At 39.8% G+C, this 6000-nt stretch overlaps 1 pseudogene; it reads left to right on the top strand.

Moving 5' to 3' along the window:
* Window positions 1–4088: 4088 nt before the first annotated feature.
* On the top strand, window positions 4089–5782 carry LOC105042219 (GDSL esterase/lipase At5g03610-like; annotated as a pseudogene).
* Window positions 5783–6000: the final 218 nt, after the last annotated feature.

Genomic DNA, 6000 nt, shown 5'->3' with positions numbered 1-6000 from the left:
TCTCTCCCCCCACCCACGACTGCCGTCTTTCGATAACCCCCCCCCCACCCATGCCACCTCTCTTCTTCTCTGTCTCCGGTGGTCGCTATCTCGTCTCCTCCTAAGCCGAGTTTCCCACCCCGCGACTGCTATCTCCTCTCCTTCCAAATCCCCCACTGACTATTAGTGAATATTTTGTATGAATTACATTCAAAAATTTATATCCTCATTGTTATTTCTCATTGTTTGTGTTTATATTGAGAGGATAAACACAAACTGCAAATAACCCAGGATAGTATAAACACAATCGTGGATAGGATAAATATCAAGTACTCCAGAACAAAAATTTTGAATAATAAATACAAATTTTAAATAATAAACATAAATTCTATTAGAATAAATACAAACTCTGCAGAATAAATACAAACTCTGAAACGATAAACACAAATTACTTACGGAATCTTAGAACGGATTGGTTTGAATTAATTTTTAAAGACTATTTTAAACTGAAACTAAATTGAATCTTAAAAAAAAATAATATAAACCAAACCGAAGAGGTCAGTTTAGATTAGATTCGTGCTTCAATCCAGTTTTTGCAAACCGCTGCCATAAATAAGCTTACAACTACATGGTTGCACACAAAAACCTTCAAATTTTTTAAACTAACACTAATTTGTAACCGTGTGTGATGCACAGGATATTTTTTTTAATATTTTATTTTATTTTAAAAATAATTAAAATAATTATATAATAATATTTTATGCATAATATGTATTATAAATTATTACACAAATCTTGGAAAGATTCGATGATTCTGACTCCACAAAGTTCCTTCCTAAATCCATTGTCCACAATATTGTCTGTCTATCACCATTGTCACTAATGATGTAACATTTTCGAGCTGAAAAAAAATACTGACATCATATTTTTAAATTATTTAATAATATATTTATATTTTTAAAATTTTTGTATATAAGCACCATCACAAAATCTGAGCCATCGTTTAAACTTTTCTGCTGGACCGCTCCAAGCCTCTCAACTCATCTGATCGAGACTCTTGAATGGAAAAAATAGATGAAGCACCGAACATTCCCTCCAATCAATCATACAATCTAAATCTCCTCTCTAAAGATCAATCTTCGAATAGATCGCCTCCAAACTTGAACCAAAATAAAGGAGTTACCTTATGAAGTGCATTGAAAATGGAAAATGACAAATGAAAACAGAAAAATATAGAACAAGTTGTTTTATGTAGTTAGGCTGTAGCCTGACTTGGTGCTATCATCCGATTAAACTTGACGGATATCTTTCTGCCAAAGATATGATAACTCTGTTCTCCATCATATCCTCAACTTTTCTCTGCTTAAACATACCATACCTTAATTTCCTTCACTATCCTAATAGTAGTTGGACTTCATTATTCTCGCCCACTAATTGCGCATTCCATTAAGCATCTAGTACTCATTCCATCTGCTTTCGATCAGACCAGCCCAAGTAGCTTCGTTTGCTTGTTTGACACTATAGTGTTCATCTTAACATCCCAACTCGTCTTTGGTGTAAAGAAAAATAGAATCCCCCTCTCGTCTCTCTCTCAACAATGTTTACCATCCTCCGCTCCCATCTCCACGGCGCCTCCTCCTCCTTCTCTGTCTCCTCTTCGTCATCGTCACTGACGCTGCCACCCCGCTCCTTTTCGTTGCTGTGGCAATCCCGTCAGCATTGCTGCCTACTGGCACCGTAACCGACCCCGATTTTTTTGCGAATGAGGCGGAAGCTTGTTGGCACCGCGGGACGTCGCGCGAGATGACGCGCTTTGGAGCTCCCTTATTTCTTTTGAACATGCCAGCATGCAAACGGATTAAAAACGTGGCGGACGGAGGCATCGCGATGCCTCCATTTTTATACATATATATAATAGATTAGAAAAAAAGAACCATGTTTTTTTTAATGTAAAAAAAAAAAAAAAAAAAAAGTGTCTGACTGCACCTTGGTAGGCCTATGGAGCTCTGAAATTTCATACTACTAATTTAAAACCCCTGCGATGCACGAGATATTTTTTTTAAATATATTTTATTTATTTATTATATTTTTTATTATTTTAAAAAATAATATTTTATTTTTATTATTATTTTCTTCTTCCTTTCCCTTCTCATTCCTTCTCCACGCCCGCCGATGCTGCCCTTCTCCACCCTAGTCCGCGCCCCCCGCCCCCCCCCCCCCGCCCCCCCCTCGCACGGCCCTAAAGGAACTGCAGGCTCATGTCTTTTGTATCTATTGCTTCCTGACATACGGGCCTGCAAACAAGTCAAGCGGAGCAGCACAGATTTAGTGGGAGAATCCGTATAGATGTACAATTAGTTTCGTAATGATCATTTGATAAAAAAATTTTGAATACTCATATATGCTAAAAAATCTAAAAAATACTTTCTAACGAGTTTTTTGGATAAAATTTTTGATTATTATAAATGATATCAAAATGGATCTAATCCATAACTCATATGGATTAGGAGATACTACAGCACAGATTTATTGAATTAACTATAAATCAATCGTTATGTTTATGAATAAATACATGAATTTGGATCCTTAATTTGATGAGAATGCAAAAGTTTAAACAAGAGAGAGTATGAGAATATATATGCAGATGTATATTTAGTCTCACATTGATTGTTCGCTGAAAAAATTTAGATACTTATACAGAATCAAGATATCTAAATAATACATTCTAGTTAATTTTTTTGGATGAGATTCGGAGTTGTTACACTTAGCTCATTAGGTATTAGGATTGCTTGAGCTCAAACGAAACTTAGTTCAAGTTGTCCGAGCTTAGCATATACAGCTTCTAAGTCAAGTTAACGAGCTTGCGAGTATTTATATATATATATATATATATATATATATATATATATATATATATATATATATATATATATATATATATATATATGATTAAAAAATTTAAATAATATGTTCTGATAAATATTTTTAGACAAAATCTTGAATTGCAAATCATATTTAAAGTTCGTTTAGGATCATTTTCTCCTTGGCCCACAGGGCTGGCACGGCCCAATCCTGTAAATGGGATAGGCTGGGCTGCCATATGAATAGCCCAAATAACAATCGAGCCTGTTTGGTCCGCCCCACATCAGTTCAAAGGCTCATTGGGTTGGGCCAGGCTAGCCTAGATGGGCCATAAAAATTTAAAAAAAAGATCTTAAAAAAAAAACCAATTTCAAATTTTTAATCGATCTGGGATTGGGAGGTTGGGACCTTAAGTTTTTTAATCCCAACTCCCGACCACTGCCCCACATCGTCGGAGGCCGCCGCCGCCCCGCTGCCCCCACATCGTCGGCCGTCGCTGCCCCCACATCGCCGAGCAGCAGGACGATCGCCTCTGCCGAGCAGTAGGACGATCGCCTCCGTCGAGCAGTAGGATGCCGAGCAGCCGGTTCCTCTCCCTTAACCCTTTCGCCCCCTCCTCCTCCTCGTCGTCGGTGCCACCGCCTCCAGCCTTCGAATTCGATTATGAAGCCCCATATCACCGGCCCCCTCCTCCCTTCCACTGACGGACGCCCCTCCATCCAACCTTCGAGTCCGGACGATCCCCCTCCTCCTCCAAGCCCCTCCTCCTTTCCGCCGACTGATGGCCCTCCTCCTTTCCGACTGCCGCCGACGGATGGACGACCGACACCACAGACCGAACGATTCCCCTCCTCCTTGTCGTCGGTGCTGCCACCTCCGAGTCAAGCTCTAGAGTTTGGTCTCTCCCTCTCAGGCTCTCTGCCTCTCTCGATCTCTCTCCATCATCGGTCCCCTCCTCCTCCTCTCTCGATCTTTCTCCCTCTCGGTATGAATATGATGAAGCTCTCTCCCCCCGACTCTCAATCTCTCTCTCGATAGTCAGTATGAATATGATGTTCTCTCTCCCTCTCGATAGTCGGTATGAATACGATGAAGCTCTCACTCTCTCTCAGTCATTTGAGATTCAAGGCCCATGAGCTGACTCAGCCCAACCCACGGCCCTTAAAGGGCTGGGCTGGACCAGCAATATTATGTCCCATCTTTTGGATGGGCCTAGTCCGGCCCCGCCCATTAAATTTTAAGCCCTTATGGTCGGGCCGGCTAGGGCCGGGCCGGCCCATTTTGACAATACTATCGGTGATTCATATGCTGATACCGAAAACATTGGGAAACTCGACAAAGATATCATATGTGAATGGTATGAACCATACGGCATGACGTTCCCTAAGAAGCCGGCCGGCTGATTATCCGATGGAAGAATCCTCACTGATTACGTTGGTCAGTATCTCTGATCTTGCATTCATCTCTTCATAGAAATGCTATATATCCTTCTCATTTCTTCTTTTTTCCTTAAAAAATCTACAATATTTCTTATGTAATCCATATATACGACGGACATCACATAATTGCAGTATGAATTGTCTAAGATTTTTATTATCCCTCTTAACGCAATCCTTTGGGCAATACTTTGATCACATAATTCTGTATAAATCTCTACCATTTTCCATCAATTTTATGTTGCGGTATACCTTTTTTTCTTCTGACTATAAAACTCCATTGGATGCCCGAACTCTAATGAACTAATAGCATGTCTAGGTGCAATTCTTGTACAAAGGTTTAGTGACTATATTTGACAAGGTGTTGCAGCTTCATTTCTGGAAATCAGATCTCCTGTGCCTTACAAGGATAGAAGGGTAGCCTACAAGTTGTTTCCATATGGCATGAACTTTGCACTTGGTGGAACTGGCGTCTTTGACACCGGTAACGGTCAGAGCAACCTATCTGTTCAAATCGATACATTTCAGGAGCAGATTGATGCAGGTATCTTCTCAAAATGTGATATCCAGTCCTCTGTTGCACTGGTATCCGTTGCTGGCAACGACTACGTGCATTATGATGATATCCATGGCAGTAATGTAAGCATTCTCCAAGGTCTTTGCAACCTTTTTTTTTCTTGTGATAGCAATTGATACATGGCTTGCTATTGTTTGATTCATGGTTGTATTCATCTCTTTCCTTCCTTTTCTCAGGGCATTTTTGGTTTCATTGAAGATTTACGTTAGGATTAACCAAGCAAGTAGCATTAGATGTAAAGCGTATCCATGATCTTGGTGTGCCCAAGGTGGTGGTTACCAACCTGCACCCTGTGGGTTGTAGCCCCTTCTTGACCAGGAAGTACAACTACACACTGTGCAACACTGAAGGCAACTTGGGGGCGTCCATCCACAATCATTTGCTTGGAGTGGAAATACAGAATATATCAAGTAAAGAAGATGTAAAAAAGACCTTACACATGCTAGACCTCAACACAGCCTTCAACTCTCTACTCAATCAAGGTAAAACATGAAATTTAGCAACTTAGCATTTTTGTGTAACAGCTCTTTAGCTAATGTTGGGTCCTAGTTTTCACCTTTCTCAGTTTGATCAACCAACTTTGATCTGAAATCATGCTGTTGATTCATCTGTTGTTCATGCCTTATGTAGTTGGTTTTCTTATGATCTTGATAAATTAGCTGGAGTTTTGAAATTTGATGTCATTTTTCTCTCTTGTTTTACAGTGGAAGGAGCCAAGAAATTTAAGCATGTTTATAGGCCATGCTGCGACAGCAAAACCAATGAGACAAACTGTGGAAATCTAGATAGCAAGGGGATTAAGCAGTAAACATTATGCCATGACCCAAACCCCTACTTCTATTGGGATAAGGTGCATCCCTCACAAGCTGCTTGGGCTGCTGTTTTTGAGTACCTCAAGCCCGAGCTTCGCCAATTTCTGTCACTGTGAATTTGATGCCAACTTTCCCCCTTCCAGTCATTAGATTCATATATTTTTCTCATGATTGTTTCAGTAGAACCAGTTTAGTGAAGTTCAGGCCGGAGTTTTCTTTGTATGTGCCTATTATTGTTGGCCAATTTTAGTTCTGAAATGGAAAATTTCATTGACAAAACTGCCTTTTTTATATCTATTAAAAGCCACAACCTCCAATTTTTAATAAACAATAT

The sequence above is a fragment of the Elaeis guineensis genome, chromosome 3 (genome assembly GCF_000442705.2).
Source record: "Elaeis guineensis isolate ETL-2024a chromosome 3, EG11, whole genome shotgun sequence".
Lineage (NCBI taxonomy): Eukaryota > Viridiplantae > Streptophyta > Magnoliopsida > Arecales > Arecaceae > Elaeis > Elaeis guineensis.
Note: the sequence above shows the minus strand (reverse complement) of the source record. Positions and strands in the feature narration are given on the sequence as shown.